This window comes from Chelonia mydas, chromosome 6, assembly GCF_015237465.2.
Source record: "Chelonia mydas isolate rCheMyd1 chromosome 6, rCheMyd1.pri.v2, whole genome shotgun sequence".
NCBI classification, from domain to species: Eukaryota; Metazoa; Chordata; order Testudines; family Cheloniidae; genus Chelonia; species Chelonia mydas.
Genome location: NC_051246.2, coordinates 133,038,214 through 133,057,648, shown reverse-complemented (window position 1 = coordinate 133,057,648; position 19,435 = coordinate 133,038,214). Strand labels below are relative to the sequence as shown.

The following is a 19,435-nucleotide window of genomic DNA, read 5'->3' as shown; positions in this document are numbered from 1 at the left end:
CTCTCTAACATGCGGTGGAGAGGGCAACAGTGGTGTGTCATGACATTTGCAGTAAGCATACCACGACTTTTTTGCGTGCAAGATGTGACCTGCAAACTGGCATCCTCCATGCGGCATGACCTTGTATGCACAGTGCGTGTGAGCTCACGCTGTGCGGAGGATGACATTTGGTTCTACAGGTGCCAGACAGCTTCCTCCCACAGGCTGGATCCAGTTGGACAATGCACAGCTGGTTGGGTATGCAACGCGTGCATTGCGTAGATAGACAGCACACCACTGGGGGCACAGACTTATTTCCAATTAAGTTAATGAGGCAAGATCATCACCCTTTTGAACTTGCTGTTCTCGATAGGCTTAGTTTGTCTGCTATGTTCCAGTCTGAGAAAGAAATCTTACTGTGTGAGTTGCCATATGCTCATAATTTCAGTACAGGTGAGCAAAGTAACACCAGCTGCTGCTTTCTCTAAATTATGATATCATGTACAGAGACATACACATAACTGTCTGGTACACTGCTATTATTGGGGCTGCAGATTACATGGAAACCTGCTATGGAGAAGAAATTAAGGTTCTTTTTAACTGAGAAGCAGATGATGACTGATTATTTTCGGTCTTTTATTGTTGTTTATTGTAAGAAACCTCCAAGGACAATCCTGGCCAAAGCTGACATCTTGGTTTAGAATGCTAAAACGGTCCCTGCCAGATGGCTGACCACTGAGCTTTGACCCATCTACTCTCTGACCTTTGGAAAAAATAATAAATAGGCAGATAGATTCCTGTGGTATTTTTGATTAAAGCAATTTCATTGCTCATAAACTCTGTGTTTACGACCCTGTTAAATGTCACTTTGGGGATGCATTGAACAATAAAATAATACAAATTGGGTATAGAATTTACATCCAAATGTTTGGGTAACAATAATACTCTGAACTGATTCCTTACCATGTTTGTATTTGTACAATGAGGGTGAATTTATAAGGAACTGCTAATGCCAAACCTAGGTAATCAACCAAAGCAGGAGGTGAACCAAATTCCTTCAAGCATGCACTTTTGTAGCTTAACTTCATCTCAAACAAGCCAGTTTGCACCAGACACTGTCTTTCAAAGTGTGGTGCCAAAAGGAGCTTTGCCAAGGCTATTAGGACATTACCTTGCAACGTTTTAAAACCCAGACAAAATTCTTAATTAGTCCAACAACTAGTTGTAGATGTAAGAAATATCAGCACTGGAGTGTGAAATGCCAACTATAAGAAGCTTTGTGCATTCCTGCTTACTCACCTAACACCTGGCCTATTATTTAACAAAGTTGCTACATCACTGATTATGATAAAATCCTAGCAGACGGAGTAGTAATTTATGCCTTCCAGAAATATTCTTCAGCGTGCTTTTTATTTTTTCTTTCATCATGTTTCTCTTTAATACAAATATTTTTTTTCCCTGTGAGAACTAGAAAAGTACTAACGCAGAATATTGTCTCCCTCTCCTCCTTGTCCCACAAACCCACCAATCAGTATGATGTGTGTAATGCAGAGAATGGAACCTGAGAAACCTGAGAGCTGATCTACAAGAGACAGGGTAGGTCCTAGAGATCCAGATCTGTTGGTATCCTGTTTTACAGAATGGTGAATGAATTGCACATATAGAAGGCTCTTGAGTATTCCTTAGAATCTGTGGCACTTCCTGGGGGATCCCTATAGGATTTAGGGCTCTGCAGAGGGAAGAGGGACATTCCCTAAGGTATTTTATGTTTTACTGGATGATTCCATGTAAATATTGAAAAACATGAGCTAATTATCCCTGAGCTGGTTATGCAGAATACTATCTGCTGCTCCTTGGACTGGGTTGAGTATTTTTAGGACATGTTATCTTCCAGAAGTGTGGTGATAACATGCTTGCCTTTCTTCAAGGAAAGTCCTGCTTTTAATATCTTGGTACCCTGCTGCGTTTCTGCTCCTTTGAGGCAATAATTATTGTTCCTATGTCATCGGCCTAGAATGGGGCTTCTCTCCTGAACGTCTGCACAGGGAAGCAACTCCTTATTTCCTAACTGCTGAATTAATGGTTTGATCCTGCAAAGTTTAACAGTGGCAGCAACAGGGAGTCGTTCAGAGATCAGGCACAACGAGACAGCTGCATAACCAGCCCCGCTACCACTGTACTCTGCCAAATGGAACAAACAACACCGTTTCCCTGCAGTTACTTAGCAGGGTTTTGCTGACTCATATTTTACAGCACAGTCTCCTGCAATTCCTTTGCGGAAACAGGAAAGTGATCGTGTCCGCATGGCGTACATACAGTATATAAGTGCAAGGACTCAGAGTTCAGTATCTCAGCCACACTCTCCAATGGGGCTGGGCCATCCAGTAGAATCAGATTTTCATTCCTGTGGGCATTTCAGTGAGGAAAAGGTTTAAACTAGAGATTTTGAGGATCTAACTCATCATCTCTAGTATCTGATTCCCATTATCTTACCCAGAAAGTAACTGTCTTTTAAAATCATCACTTTTATGTAGTAGGATGACAGATGCACAGGACAGGACGTGCACAGAATAGACATGCTCCCTTAATTGGCATGATTCAAATTATTTAAAACTTCACATTCACACTGTTGCAACTATGCCTGAGCAGAGCTCGCCATCCGTAAAGGTGCTGTGTGCAAGGGCCTGTCCGTTACTGTCAGTGAGCGTACACGACAACCTTTCATTGACACAAACCGGGATCTCCCAGATAGCGGTGCACGTGCTCGTCAGAATGAGGATGAAAATAGGATGTGGAGCCAAATTCAGTGCGCGCTCGATGCTCTTCACACAGCTCTGCTCATTTCAGAACTGGGCCTCGGCCTTCTCTCAGGAGGGACCTGTGTGAGTATCCACTTCCTGCGCTCCCGAGACAACATCCCATGGACTTTCCTGGGAGCATTCCCTGCACGAGGACGGATAAAGGGGCTCTGTTTTGTGATAATAACCAGTTGAAAATAAACCATAACACTGCATCGACCCAAGCCACAGTTGAAGCCAGGCACTCGATTCTGAAATGCATGCTCCTGCCGTAGGCTTGTCCTACACTACAGACTTACATCAGTGTCACGACACTGCTCAGAGGGGGTGGAAAACCCATGCTCCCATGCGACACAATTCTACTTACCTAACCCCTGGTGTAGACAGTGTTACATCGATGGGAGGGCTTCTCCCGTCGACATAGCTACGCCCTCTCGGGGAGGTGGAGTCTCTGCGCCTATGCAGACGCTCTCCGGCTGGCAGAGGTAGGTGCTTCACTAAGGGTTGCAGTGGTGCTGGACCTGTAGACAAGCTCTCATCCCCACCAAGCTGAGTCCGTGCTGAGTTGTGGAGAATCAGGTAGCGTTACACTGTTTGCTGCATCTCGTTTTAAACCAGTACAAGGTGGCAAGAATAGACAGATGCTGCATTCAGAGATGGCACACACACACACACACACACACATATTTATGAAAAGGTGAAAATGTTTCCACTGGTAGTTGATGCCATATCGTGCACGCCCAGAAATTCACTGTGCACCAGCCTATTTCTGCTTTGTCAACAAAGGGAAAGTATTATGTGTGCATGGGAGAGTCGTCCTCGTGGTCTTCACCATGGTAAATGCCAGCTCTGCCCCCCAGGCAATTCCCTTCCTCATCCCTAGCAGAGAGACACTTGGCATAGCCAGCCCTGCACAATCCCCCAAGCAGGATGTGCAGGGGCAGGGTTGGGGAGGAGTTGGTGTGGCCAGTACAGTCATCTGGCCTGGCTCTTCGTGGCCTCAGCAGCAGCCCGTAGGGGGCAGGTCACAAAGTAGGGGGAGTGCAAGGTGGCACAAAGCACCCGACCCAAGGATGGTTTGGCCTGGAGTCCTTGGCTGGCTATTCTGAAATGGCACTGTGAACTGAGCGTGACATAGGGGAGAGCAGAAAGGCCCCAGATAGCTGGGTTGCTTGGGGATACTGCAGCAGGGGAAGGACAGGCCAATATCCAAAAAGGCAAATGTGATCCTGGGATGCATAAGCAGGGGAATCTCAAGTCAGCACAGAGAGGTTATTTTACTTCTATATTTGGCACTGGTGCAACAACTGCTGGAATCCTGTGCACAATTCTGGTGTCCACAATTCAAAAAGGAAGTTGGTAGATTGGAGAGGGACCCAAAAAAAACCCCAAGAATAAGGTCTGAAAAATTTATCTTACAGTGAGAGGCTTAAGAAACTCACACTTTAGTTTATTCAGGAGAAGGTTAAGTGGTGACTTGATTACAGGCTACAAGCATATAAACAGGGAACAGAGTAGCAGCCGTGTTAGTCTGTATTCGCAAAAAGAAAAGGAGGACTTGTGGCACCTTAGAGACTAACAAATTTATATGAGCATGAGCTTTCATGAGCTACAGCTCACTTCATCGGATACGTTCAGTGGAAAATACAGTGGGGAGATTTATATACACAGAGAACATGAAACAATGGGTGTTATCATACACACTGTAAGCAGAGTGATCACTTAAGGTGAGCTATTACCAACAGGAGAGCCGGGGGGGGGGGGACCTTTTGTCGTGATAATCAAGGTGGGCCATTTCCTGCAGTTGACAAGAATGTCTGAGGAACAGTGGGGGGGAGAGGCGGGGGGATAAACATGGGGAAATAATTTTACTTTGTGTAGTGACCCATCCACTCCCAGCCTCTATTCAAGCCTAAGTTAATTGTATCCAGTTTGCAAATTAATTCCAATTCAGCAGTCTCTCGTTGGAGTCTGTTTTTGAAGTTTTGTTGTTGAAGAATTGCCACTTTTAGGTCTGTAAATCGAGTGACCAGGGAGATTGAAGTGTTCTCCAACTGGTTTTTGAATGTTATAATTCTTGACGTCTGATTTGTGTCCATTTATTCTTTTACGTAGAGACTGTCCGGTTTGGCCAATGTTGGTGGATGTGCAGGTGAACGAGCCTCTGATCATGTGGCTGATGTGATTAGGCCCTATGATGGTGTCCCCTGAATAGATATGTGGACACAGTTGGCAACGGGCTTTGTTGCAAGGATAGGTTCCTGGGTCAGTGGTTCTGTTGTGTGGTGTGCGGTTGCTGGTGTGTATTTGCTTCAGGGGGGCTGTCTGTAAGCAAGGACTGGCCTGCCTCCCAAGATCTTTAAAAAAGGGAAGAAGGAGGATCCTGGGAACTACAGGCCAGTCAGCCTCAGCTCAGTCCCTGGAAAAATCATGGAGCAGGTCCTAAAGGAATCAATTCTGAAGCACTTAGAGGAGAGGAAAGTGATGAGGAACAGTCAGCATGGATTCACCAAGGGCAAGTCATGCCTGACTAATCTAATTGCCTTCTATGATGACATAACTGGCTCTGTGGATGAAGGGAAAGCAGTGGACGTGTTGTTCCTTGACTTTAGCAAAGCTTTTGACATGGTCTCCCACAGTATTCTTGCCAGCAAGTTAAAGAAGTATGGGCTGGATGAATGGACGATAAGGTGGATAGAAAGCTGGCTAGATTGTCGGGCTCAACGGGTAGTGATCAATAGCTCCATGTCTAGCTGGCAGCCGGTATCAAGTGGAGTGCGCCAAGGGTCGGTCCTGGGGCCGGTTTTGTTCAATATCTTCATAAATGATCTGGAGGATGGTGTGGATTGCACCCTCAGCAAGTTTGCAGATGACACTAAACTGGGAGGAGAGGTAGATATGCTGGAGGGTGGGGATAGGATACAGAGGGACCTAGACAAATTGGAGGATTGGGCCAAAAGAAATCTGATGAGGTTCAATAAGGACAAGTGCAGAGTCCTGCACTTAGGATGGAAGAATCCCATGCACCGCTACAGACTAGGCACCGAATGGCTAGTCAGCAGTTCTGCAGAAAAGGACCTAGGGGTGACAGTGGACGAGAAGCTGGATATGAGTCAACAGTGTGCCCTTGTTGCCAAGAAGGCCAATGGCATTTTGGGATGTATAAGTAGGGGTATTGCCAGCAGATTGAGGGATGTGATCGTTCCCCTCTATTCGGCGCTAGTGAGGCCTCATCTGGAGTACTGTGTCCAGTTTTGGGCCCCACACTACAAAAAGGATGTGGAAAAATTGGAAAGAGTCCAGCGGAGGGCAACAAAAATGATTAGGGGTCTGGAACACATGAGTTATGAGGAGAGACTGAGGGAACTGGGATTGTTTAGTCTGCGGAAGAGAAGAATGAGGGGGGATTTGATAGCTGCTTTCAACTACCTGAAAGGGGGTTCCAAAGAGGATGGCTCTAGACTGTTCTCAGTGGTAGCAGATGACAGAACAAGGAGTAATGGTCTCAAGTTGCAGTGGGCGAGATTTAGATTGGATATTAGGAAAAAACTTTTCACTAGGAGGGTGGTGAAACACTGCAATGGGTTACCTAGGGAGGTGGTGGAATCTCCTTCCTTAGAAGTTTTTAAGGTCAGGCTTGACAAAACCCTGGCTGGGATGATTTAATTGGGGATCGGTCCTGCTTCGAGCAGGGGGTTGGACTAGATGACCTCCTGAGGTCCCTTCCAACCCTGATATTCTATGATTCTATGATCTGTGAGAGTGATGGGTCGTCCTTCAGGATAGGTTTTAGATCCTTGATGATGCATTGGGGAAGTTTTAGTTGGGAGCTGAAGGTGATGGCTAGTGGCATTCTGTTATTTTTTTTGTTGGGCCTGTCCTGTAGTAGGTGACTTCTGGGTACTCTTCTGGCTCTGTCAATCTGTTTCTTCACTTCAGCAGGTGGGTATTGTAGTTATAAGAACGCTTGATAGAGATCTTGTAGGTGTTTGTCTCTGTCTGAGGGGTTGGAGCAAATGTGGTTGTATCGTAGAGCTTGGCTGTAGACGATGGATCGTGTGGTGTGATCAACCTGTGGAACTCATTGCCAGGGAACGCTGTGAGGGCCAAAACTATAACTGGATTAAAAAAAGAATTAGATAAGTTCATGGAGGATAGATCCATCAATGGCTATTGGCCAAGAGAGTCAGGGATGCAACCCCATGTTCTGGGTGTTCCTAAACCTCTGACTGCCAGAAGCTGGGACTGGATAATGGGGGATGGATCACCCAGTGGTTACCTGTTCTGTTCATTCCCTCTGAGGCACCTGGCATTGGCCACTGTCAGAAGACAGGACACTGGGCTAGATGGATCATTGGTCTGACCCAGTGTGGCCGTTCTTATGTTCTTGCATTCTCACAAGCTCCTTGGGGCCTGGGCTGATTTGTTTGAAATGTTTCCATAAACATTTCATGCATAATATTTATATAAACCTGATCCTGCCTGAGCCTTTAGGCGCAAGTAGAATGTGAATAATAGATTATTATTATCTATATAATTATGTAAGTGCTGTGTAGACCTTGCCCTCCAAGGTCTCTGGATGGGGGTGGGTAAGATGTTTGGTGACTGTAATGTCTAAACTCACCGGATATATTTGTTTTCACTTTCACACAGCCACCCAAAACAGTCTTTACTTGGTTGGAAAACTAGGGAAAAATGGCTCTGGTTTCTTATGGCCATTTAGAAATTATCACTATCTAAGCTGACATAATTAATTTTTTAAATGAATGGCCCCTATCTGACACATCGGGGCATGTACAGCAGAACACACAGCTATACAAACTAGCCACAGGCTGACATGTTCTCCAGCAGTAGGGTGCTTAAAATTACCTTAATACATCTAGAGCCTAGGGCAGTAGTTTAATGTTCATCTAATGGAAAGGCAGTGAGATTGTGTTACGTGTATAGCTTCAATATGGTCACCTGTTAGAGCTGGCAGAGCTTTGCTGGCATTGTGTAGCTCTGAGCAAGACAGGGGCAAAAGGGAGACAACATGGATTACTGCAGAGGCCTGGAAAACTGGCTGTTCTCTGACGAGTGAGGGGCGCATTGCAGCTGCCGTCTGTGGATGTAACGCCTGGAATATGCAGAAGACCTGACTCACTTTCAGCCATCGTTAGTACTTTCACCTCCATTGTCAAGGTTCCTCCCCCACTCTGAACTCTAGGGTACAGATGTGGGGACCTGCATGAAAACCTCCTAAGCTTACTTTTACCAGCTTAGGTTAAAACTTCCCCAAGGTACAAATTAATTTTATCCTTTGTCCTTGGAATATCCACTGCCACCACCAAACTCTAACTGGGTTTACTGGGAAACGTAGTTCGGACACGTCTTTCCCCCCCAAATCCTCCCAACCCTTGCACCCCACTTCCTGGGAAAGGTTTGGTAAAAATCCTCACCAATTTGCATAGGTGACCACAGACCCAAACCCTTGGATCTGAGAACAATGAAAAAGCATTCAGTTTTCTTACAAGAAGACTTTTAATAGAAATAGAAGTAAATAAAAGTAAAGGAATCACCCCTGTAAAATCAGGATGGTAGATACCTTACAGGGTAATTAGATTCAAAACATAGAGAATCCCTCTAGGCAAAACCTTAAGTTACAAAAAAGACACACAGACAGAAATAGTCATTCTATTCAGCACAATTCTTTTCTCAGCCATTTAAAGAAATCATAATCTAACACATTCCTAGCTAGATTACTTACTAAAGTTCTAAGACTCCATCCCTGGTCTATCCCCGGCAAAAGCAGCATATAGACAGACACAGACCCTTTGTTTCTCTCCCTCCTCCCAGCTTTTGAAAGTATCTTGTCTCCTCATTGGTCATTTTGGTCAGGTGCCAGCGAGGTTACCTTTAGCTTCTTAACCCTTTACAGGTGAGAGGATTTTTCCTCTGGCCAGGAGGGATTTTAAAGGGGTTTACCCTGCCCTTTATATTTATGACATCCATATTAACGATAAAACTCAGCAGAATTCCAAACAATGGTAAAGAGCACTGAATTTGTACAGCTAGCATTAATCTCCCAAAGACGACTCCTGGAAATGACTGCCACCAATGACATTCATTGCCCCAATGCTTGCCACAAAAGACAGTCATTTTAGACGCTTGTGGATGTTTCTATGGTTCTCATTAACTGTGGGATAAAAAATTAGGCATATACTGAAGTATTGGGCTTTTTTTTTTTTAGAAAAAGGAGGGTTATAAAAAAGCACAATAAAATGAAATATGTTAGAGGAAATACTTCACCCTGTGGGTGGCCTCTAGCTGTGTTGGAAACAGGCCGAGCTAGAAGTCATTTACTATTCCTGTTGGAAAGCATCCTGGCTAATTTTTGAAAAGTTCTAGCTAAGACTGAGCTGAAGCAGATCCTGCTGCTCAGAGCGAGCTCATTGGCATTCCGTGTCTGCTCCGCGCCAGACACCTGGCAGGGCTGGCAGCGTGCCTCAGTGCACAGCCCCTTTGAAGGGTTCATATCAGAATAATATCGGCTAGATCAGGACTTACTATTCCTGTGGCTGCAGATGTGAAGCAGTCTCTGTCGTTCCCAAATAAGTTAGCAAGCTACATAAAGATTAACTGATTTTTTGTTTGTTTTTTACAGTTTCATTACTCTAATGAAGTGATTACATGGAACCAGCCTCTGAGCCGAGTTTGCCAGAATTTAGGAATTAGTTCTGTTGCTGTGATGCCTAACTGAAGTGTTCTCCTTAGTGAATACAGCTTCAGAGAAATTCCAGTGCTGCAATTCTTCATGAGATGCTGTCATCAAACAGGGTTGTCTTCTACATAAGCCTTTCAATAGAGGATACCCCAGGGCCCTGGCCTGCAGGATGTAGCTTGCATTTAAAATGGATACACGGAAAAGTCTTTTGTTTTAAATATTGGTTTTAAAAATGCCTAAACAGAATTATGAGGACAACAGCACAACACATTTGTTTCCAGATAAGAGCATATTTAAAAGCAGTGCAGTTCATTTGTCAGTGTCAGGTCTGGGGCCTATGTTAACTGCTTGGAGCAATGGGTCGGAACACATCAGCTGATGATAAATTTTAGCTAGCCCCCACATAGATAGTCCTTGCTGAGAGAAGGACGGATGGTGTCCCACAGCAAGTGAAACTAGAACTGCTTTAATACGAGAGCACATTACATCTGCAATGAGGAGGAGGGAGGTGTACTGGGAAAGAGTATTTCGTAAGCCCGCTGCTCAGCGTGTTCTGTGCTCCTCCCTGAGCCCCAGGAACCGCGGGTGGGAGTGTGTGTCACACACCAACTGCGCAGGCTGCTTCTTTAGCTCAAGCTGTGTCTGGCTTTCATCTCTGGAGAGCCCCAGGTCTATATCCGGTGTCAGCCAAAACGCAGTGCCATGTTTAGTTTAAGAAATGTTTTTATTTCTCCAAATTCTGGGCCATTTCTCTTTCAGGTCAGATCCTTGGGCACCCTAGAGCAGAATGTGATGCCCTCCCCACCCCCTCTGATCCTGGGGCTAGCTCAGGGTTGGTGAAGCCAAGCTGTAGTCTCAGGGCTGGTCTAGCTTGCCCCAGGAGCCTCAGCACGCCCCTCAAATGCACCACATCCTGGAGAGAAGAAGGGGAGAGCCGTGACACCGAGCTGGCTATACACTGCCCACGCATCCTACACCCTGGAGAGAACAAGGGGAGAGCCGTGACACCGAGCTGGCTATACACTGCCCACGCATCCCACATCCTGGAGAGAACAAGGGGAGAGCCGTGAAACCGAGCTGGCTGTACACTGCCCACGCATCCCACATCCTGGAGAGAAGAAGGGGAGAGCCGTGACACCGAGCTGGCTATACACTGCCCAAGCATCCTACATCCTGGAGAGAAGAAGGGGAGAGCCGTGACACCGAGCTGGCTATACACTGCCCAAGCATCCTACATCCTGGAGAGAAGAAGGGGAGAGCCGTGACACCGAGCTGGCTATACACTGCCCACGCATCCTACAGCCTGGAGAGAAGAAGGGGAGAGCCGTGACACCGAGCTGGCTATACACTGCCCACGCATCCTACACCCTGGAGAGAAGAAGGGGAGAGCCGTGACACCGAGCTGGCTATACACTGCCCACACACCCCACATCCTGGAGAGAAGAAGGGGAGAGCCGTGACACCGAGCTGGCTATACACTGCCCACGCATCCTACACCCTGGAGAGAAGAAGGGGAGAGCCGTGACACCGAGCTGGCTATACACTGCCCACGCACCCCACATCCTGGAGAGAAGAAGGGGAGAGCCGTGACACCGAGCTGGCTATACACTGCCCACGCATTCTCTGCAGCTGGCTGTTAAGTCAGGACGCACCCCGCTGCCAGAGTGGAGCAGCAGCCAGGGGCAGAGCCGGAACGGGGACTGATTCCAAGGAGACCCTCGTCTCAGGAAGGTAAGGTAGCACGACTGGACTTGGCCCTTTGTCAGTAAAGCTGATGGTATCTGTCTCCGTTAGCGAACAGTTAAAACCCCATTACTGAGCATGACATGCTCTGACAGGCTTACAGAGCACCCCAAATGGTTCCACGAGGCATAGAAGTGCAGCATGCTAGCCCATCTGGCATGTCCTTGCATCCGGTACACACCAGGGAGAAATAACCAGGGGCATCCCCTGGTACTCTTCCATCATCCGGGCATCTCTGCCCCCCTTCTCACAGCAGGGGCAGGGAAGAAAGATAAAGAACGAGCACCGCAGAGCTGGTGCGTGCTCCGCAACTATCACTTAATCAGCAGAGACAATTGTCATGGCAGGTAACGAAAAGAAAAGAGCAAGGTGAAAGCAGTAAGAAAAAGAGAAAAAGTAAAAACTTCTAAGGGGAACTCAGATCTCCTCGGGGGGTACTCAGGAAAAGAAAAAAACACCCTAGAAACTGTTAACTTAATTAACGATGCCCTTCCCAGGAGATATATCCGTCTCCACTAGAAAGTCCCCCTTGGCCAACTCTCAGCATGTCAGAGGTGCAGTAGGATTTCCCTCTACCTGCCGTGGGAAGTAACTCTGGCATCTCAGACTTGGCTGTGTGAGAGCTATTGATACAGGAATACTTTCTGAATGATAATCACTGTGTGAAAACAAGGCTTTTCAAGAGTCAAGTTAATTGCTTGGGGGGGTCAGTTCTCTGCTGCTGTGCAGGGGATATTGTTCCTGTGTATAGAAAAAGGGGAACGGCCTGTGTACCATGGTATAACATCTGCACTAAGGCAATCCAGGAGTCAACTAAAATAGAGCAGATCCGAGGGGACTGTGAACCCGTACAACAACATCCAGAAAGAGAGCGTGTCAGTGACACAGAAAATGACTCTGGCAGATTATTTCTACGGGGATGCTTATTTAGAAGAGAAAATAGTTTGCTCCCAGTAGTGTCATGTGTTAGACTGCTGGTCTGTCATGCTCAGAAGCTATCCTCCATAATTCACTGCTCCTAGTGGAAGATCTAGCATGAGATAGGTCAACTCTATTGCATCTCAGTCAACCTCCTTATCACTGAATGAAGAGAAGACAATTCCGCAGAAAATATGCACGCGGGAATGCTTGTGTCATCATTTTTTTCACTTTGTTCATTTTTGCTCCTTGTACGTGTCTGTGTTGTTTATTCTCACAAATCCACTTAACCTGAAAGGAAGCACGTTTTATGTGGAAATTTTGCAATTATTTCACACAACTCGAGCTACGAGCCAACCTGAAAATCATGAAGGCTGAGTCCTCCCTATTGTTAGAATAAATCCAGAAAGTCGCAAATTATTCCACTGAAATTAGTCCAGATATTAAATTGGAATTTTAGATTTTGATATGATTCAATCCAGAATTCCAGATGCTGATGACGGGTCTAGATAGTTTTCCTAAGTATGGGTTCAGTGCGCAAACCCCTACTGATGCTGGTGAGTTATTCCTCATGTAAATAATCCCATTGACTTTTGAAAGCTACTCATGCAAGTAACTACTCAGTACCATTTATAAACCACATCCATATTTGTCTGTTTTGGAATATGCATTGCAAATATAAATAAAATGAAAGAAATGCCCTAAGCAGTTATTACTTACAGAGTTGAGATAATTATCTAAATGTATGGATACCAGTCTTAAATATCCAGGATGAATTTTGGCCACATGGAAGTCAACAGAAAAATCCCCATCAAATCTGCATGTCCTACAGTGCATCTGCCTAACGTGCTTTTAGGGCAGAGAACAACCAGGTGGGAGCGTCCAGGACAGAGTCCGGAACATCTGCAAGATTCAGAGATTCCAAGGCCAGCAGGGACCATTGGGCTCATCTTTTCTGACCTCCTCTATGACACAGGCTACAATAAGAAGAGTGAGAGGAGCTGCTGGAGGAACCTTCTGTCTCTGCCAAGGCCTTCACAGAATCATAGAATATCAGGGTTGAGGGGACCTCAGGAGGTCATCTAGTCCAACCCCCTGCTCAAAGCAGGACCAATCCCCAATTTTTGCCCCAGATCCCTAAATGGCCCCCTCAAGGATTGAACTCGCAACCTTGGGTTTAGCAGGCCAAAGCGCAAACCACTGAGCTATCCCTCCCCCCTTGGTTAACAATTATTAGTTGCTCTTACGAGCCGTCACTCTCACTCTTGTGACTGTGGCCCAGGGGCAGGCCAATGCCCAGGCCAAACCACACCACCCTGGTGCTGAAAGGCCAACGCGTTGGTTCTTGCTGCGGCTGCTCTGGCTTTGCGGTTGTGCAGACGCCGTCTCCACTTCACTCCGCCCCGTATTTCTGTGCTGCTGTTTGCTGCCGCCAGCCTGCCCGCGCTGGGTTACGCGGCCCACCCCTCTCATCCCTCGTGCTGGGAGTTTATTGCCCTTCCCGTTCGTTGGCTTGGAGAGTTGCACTGATAACAACTGACCTCCTCAAAGATGCCGTGGATCAGTGGCCAGGAGGCAGCCTGTGTGCTGGAGCTCGTTTGGGATTATGGACAGGCAAGACGGGGTCAGCAGCAGCCGCACGAGCGTCCAGCCTCACCCGCTGTGCCTCCCATCACCTGTGGCGCACAAGGGAACCGTCCTGAGATGGTGGCCAACACTTGCTGTCCAGCTCGAGGCTTTGAGAGAACGAGAGCTTGAGAGAAGTGAGATGTGAGCAGAGCTAACCGCTGCGGCCAAAGGCCAAGGACGAGCAGCCCTGCAGGAGTGAGAGATGGTCTAAAAGGAGACGGTGAATGGTTCCTGCATGAAATGCCACCCTAAACGTCACCCCTTTCAGATCGGGCCAGAAGTAACCCAGGCCTCCCTCGAAGCACATTGCAGCCTGCCCTAGCCAGGCAGAATGGACGTTCTGTGCAGACAGAGGCTGGAAACAGAGCAATCTTTGTGGCGTCAGCTCACTAGGATTTCCGTTTACTACGACAGACTCTTAGCAGCATAGCTGTATTGTTGCAATGCCCACCAGCATTAACGCAGCTCCACAGACCTTGCTGGATTTGCGTGTCCTTGGGGAGAATCTGAAACGGTATCACGGGTACCGCACTTTTACAGGGAGCTGTCCTGCAGCTGACAAAGCCTGTGAAGTGCCATGGCTTGTGTTACACAGTCCTCTTGCTCCCGTGTCTCTATGATTATAGAGAGAAAGTGGAGCAGTTTCCCAAGAGAGCGCTCAAGAACCCCCTCCTCCCACCTCGGAACAGCCCATGGCCTCGTGGTTAGGGCGGGAGCGTTTTGCACTCCCTGCTCCGCATCAGGCAGAGGGGGGAATTGAACCGGCTCTCTCGCAGGCGGGATGAGGGCTCGAACCCCTGGGCTAAAGCTATGGGGGTGCTGCCTCCTCTTCCAGCTGCTTTGGGTGGGTTTAGAGGAGCTGAGAACCCCCCTGCTCGAGCAGGCGCTGGAGGCCAGCTCGCTGGGGCATGCCCTTGGGGCTCAGGTGCTGGGCGGTGTCAGGACTGAGCTGGGCCATGCACATGCCAGTGACTGAAATGTTGGCACCTCGGGGACGTGAATGGTGGAAACGTAGGTGCCAAGGGACTTCAGGCACCTACAGGGTGAGGCAGCTGCTGAGTGGGGTTTGGGGGATGCCAGCAATGCCTGAATGCTGGATGGAAATGCTGAAAGGGGCAGTTAGGTGCTAAGTCCCTCTGGCGCATCCTGCTGTGTGGTTTGGGTGAACTGCTGAACCCACCAGCGATGCCGAAAGCCCCTCAGCACAGAGGACTGAGTCTGTCAGGTTCTTTGTGAATTGATACCCAGAGATCTCTTCCGAGCCGTCTCTGTACTTCTGTGGGAGCAGAGCCCCAGGACTCAGCCCTCTGAGAGCTAGTTAATACCACTCTGCTGGGCCTTGGGGTCAGACCTGGGCAGCAGGAGTCGTGGTGGGAGCACCTCACTTACACCTGTAACTCTAAGCTCCAGCCTGGGACTCAGGAGAGGTGCGGTGAGGTCCCAGCACTACCACAGCTCTCCAGTGCGCCTCTGGAAGTCACCCAATGTCTCTGTGCTTTAGATCACCATCTGTGAATGGAGAGAACGGGACTTCCTTTCTCCCTTTAGGCTGCAAGCTTTGCAGGTGAGGGAACAACTCTTCCTCAGTGTATCTGTACAGCTCCTGGCACGACAGGGCCTAGAGGTTGTTGGGAGCCTTGGTCAATATTGCTATAATATAAATAATCATAACTCTCGTCCTAACTCTGCCTGGGGCCCCTTCTTTGACCTCCTCATGCCTCCCCTCACACCAAACTGTGAATACTTTCCCCCCCGCATTTCTGCAAAATGATTGGAGAGCTTTGTATGACTAATTACATAAACAGTAGAGGGGCACCAAAGCCAGTATTTTTATGCATTATTAAATCGAATGCAAATTATTATTGGATTTATTTATGCTAAGAAGCAAATAAAAACCCTTCTTAAATTCCCCCTTTCATCCCAGAAGCTTCAGCGGTGTCAGAAGCAGCCGGTCGCTTTACAGTCTGTGTCCTGTGACAGATTCCTGAGTTTAACAGAGACGGAAGAGGGAGTCACATTAGCCCTGAGCTTCCTGGCTCCATGGATATGAAATCAGACCCTCCATATATCTGAGCCGCACGCTGTGGCTGTTTAATCATCAGTGCAATCGGCAAGAATGGATGAGATGGATACAAGCAGGGGTGTTATGGTTAGATTTATTTCAGCATAGAGCTTTCCAGTGAAATGCTTGTGTTGGCTACGAATGAGCTGCTTACACAACAAGATTTATGGTACTTTGATTAAAACACTTGCATTATTACATTGTGTTAATTATTTCAGGCTTGGGTCCATTAAACAATAATATATTTAACTGAGGTTGTCACCAAAATGCTGCAGTCATTTGATATCTTGCACGTCCTAAAAATAACAAGATTGCCATTTAAATATATGTGATTTCCAGGAATGAATTGCAGCACATTAAACTTGGTGCGACGATAGAAAACCATCCAAAATAAAACAAGCCAACCGAGTTTGCAAAGCTTTGGGTCTGAGTATGACTGACAATGTATTACCTGATGGCTAATGCAAAGAAGTCTTCTAAGGAAGCTTGAGTGCATTAAATGGATTCATGAATGCTGCAGAACTGCGTCCTAGAAAGTGAGTAATTCTTTGCACTCCTACACTGCCTTTCATCCGAAGGGTGCACTGAACCCGTACTATGTCCATTTTACAAGCGAGTAAACTGAGCTTAAATGACTTGCTCCAAGTCACCCCGTGAGTCACTGATGGCTGGACTAGAGCACAGACTTGGCATTGTCTCCCTAACATCAGCACATGACCGTAATGATGCCCAGTACATGGCCAGATGAGCCTCCCCCTCCAGTCAGTTGTGATGTCCTTGCACAGCAGAGTCTCATGACGAACGATGCTCAGTAGAGTAATTGTTTTCATTACAGAAAAGGCCATGCTCAGGCTGCCTGCTAATCACTTACATTTACGTGCCCAGGCACTAAGGAGCAGCTCTCCTCTGCAACGGAAGCTGCAGGGCTGGTTGGAAATACCTCTCAGAAGTCCTGAGTCAGCAAGGTGGGGCTGCGCAGGTAGATCTCTTCATATCCCAGTCCTGGCGGTGGGCCCCAAGGAGCCGGAGAGAAGCATTTCTGCCTGGCCTGGGGGCAGTGGGGGGCTAGCGCCTCTCTCACCATGCGATTGGCACGTTATTCTCCTTCTTCTGCCCCAGGTACTCAGGATGTGAACAGGCAGTCCCAAGGCTCGGGCCAGTCTGTGCTAAGAGCTGGTCTCATAAATCCTGTGCTAAAGAATCACACACAGGGAGGAGAGATCTTTAAACACACCAACAACACAGCCCCATAAATCATCTCCTCCTGGGGCTCCCCCCTCCCTGCAAAGCCCCACAAGAGAGGCCACCCCAGGGGCTGCCTCAACAGAGAAAACAGCCTGTGCGAACAATGCTTCGGAGGCTGTCCCTGCGAGAGCTCCCTGCGAGGTCTGTTCGTCTCTGAGAGCCAGGAGAGAGGCTTTAACGGTTGGCAGCAGAGCCCACAGGTGAGCGGAGCCCTCCTCTTACTCCACCCAGTTACACTCATGCAGGCCTGCTATAAAGTGGGCCCAGCTGTGCCCCCCCTTCTTCCAGCTTTCCCAGCTCTGCGGGCTAGAAAGGCCCCTTCTGAGGCGTTAGTCTGCCTCTCCTGCATAACAGCCACCAGAGAGCCTCCCCCAGGCGGTGCTGCCCGGAGCCCACTTCGTGGGGCTGAGCTGAGCTCCCAGGCAGGTCCCTAGGCCTGCCGCAGACCCTCATTCTTCCTGCTTCTCCCCTGAGCGTTCGGAAGAAGAACAGTCTGGGGCCTTCCAGCTCCGTGGCCTGGCTGGGAGCTGTGCTCTGGGAAAGGAGACATGGTGGGGGGAGTGTAGCTAAGCCATGTCATGCGTGCTGTCCTCGGAGAAAACATAAAATCGTCACTGATCCAGTTTGCAGCTGACACTGTGACGTTGTGGGCTTCACCCAGGCCAGTCCCAGGTTCAGTCACCATCGGCTTGTAACCCTGGGGGTCTTGTGACTGGGCAGCTTTTGGTCCAGAGCTCTGACCCCAGCAGCCCACAAGCCTCACCCTGGCTTTGCCCAGCCTGGTTACCCCTGGTAGGCTGACCTCAGTAGCCTTCCAACCCTGAATTCACCCCCAAATCGTTCTCCTGCCGGGAGCAGTCCCTCTCGTATAGCAGGTGCTATGTAAGCTGCCTTTCGAGAGACACTCAAATGTTCTGACGTGCCAGCTTGCTAGACACGCGTGAAGAAGTCCTTCCTTTTGTTCCTTTTAAACATGCTGCCCATTAATGTCCTTGGGCGACCCTGAGTCTTGTATTATGGGAAGGGGTGAACAGCACGTCCCTAGTCATTGTCTCCACCCCAGTCACGACTGTACAGACCTCGATCATCTCCCCCACAGTCGTCTCTTTTCCGAGCTGAACAGTCCCAGTCTTACTCATCTCTCCTCCTACAGCAGCCGTTCCATGCCCCTCACCCTTTTTGTTGCCCTTCCCTGCACTTTTCCCAGTTCTAATACACCCTTTTTGAGAGGGGGCGACCAGACGTGCACCCGCTATTCAAAGTATGGGTGTAGCATGGATTTCTAGAATGGCATTATGATCTTTTCCATCTTTCTATCCCTTTCTTTATGGTTCCTGACGTACTGTTCTGCTTTTTGACTGCTGCTGCACATTGAGCAGATGTTCTCAGAGAACTATCCATGACGAATCGAGATCTCTTCCTTGAGAGATTGCAGCTAATTTAGACCCCATCATTTTATACGCATAGTTGTGATTATGTTTTCCAGTGTGAATCACTTTGCACTTATCCAGATTGAATTTCCTCTGCTATTTTGCTGTCCAGCCACCAAGTTTTGCTTTGTAACTCTTTGCAGTCAGTATTGGACTTGACCACCTTGAGCCATTTAGTATTGTGTGCAAACGTTACCACCTCATTGTTTACCCCCTTTTCCAGACCAGTTATGAATATGTTGAACAGCACTGGTTACCTCTCTCCATTGTGAAAACTGACCATTTATTCCTACCCTTTGTTTCCTATCTTTTAAGCAGTTACTGATCTATAAGAGAACCTTCTCTCTTATCATACAGAGGGAATTCATTGTTTCACATATAACATGAGCACATGCATTTTACAATTATATGAATAACCAACATGTTAGTAGCTTTCATATGATACCTTACACAATACCTTTTGGATAAATGCTATGACAACAGAGTGTTGGGTGTAGTGAGTTGGTTGGGTCTGATGAGAGACAGTGTACTCTGTGCCAGGCTCCTAGGGTCAAAGACAGAAAAATCGGGGGAGTGGTAAATACAGCAGAGGGACAGGTCACTGATTCAGAGCAATCTGGCTAGCTTTTGGGGGTCCTGGTGGCTAATCAACTGAACATGAGCTCCCAGTGTGACGCTGTGGCCAAAAGGGCTAATGCGATCCTGGGATGCATAAATGGGGGGATCTCGAGTAGGAGCAGGGAGGTTATTTCACCTCTGGATTTGGCACCGCTGTGACTCCTGCTGGGTCCAGTTCTCGTGCCCATCATTCGAGAAAGATGTTGATAAACTGGTTTCAGAGAAGAGCCACTAGAATGATGGAAGAATTGGAAAACCTGCTTTATAGTGATAGACTGAAGGAGCAAAATCTCTTTGGCTTAACAAAGAG

General features: G+C 47.7%; 1 long non-coding RNA gene across 1 annotated transcript in view; it reads right to left on the bottom strand.

Annotated features, from left to right (window-relative positions):
- Window positions 1-18,320, bottom strand: part of LOC122466231 — a 31,248-nt gene extending 12,928 nt beyond the window's left edge. The window contains exon 1 of the long non-coding RNA XR_006291595.1: window positions 18,175-18,320. This is a non-coding gene — a long non-coding RNA (uncharacterized LOC122466231). The remainder of the gene's footprint in view (window positions 1-18,174) is intronic.
- Window positions 18,321-19,435: the final 1,115 nt, after the last annotated feature.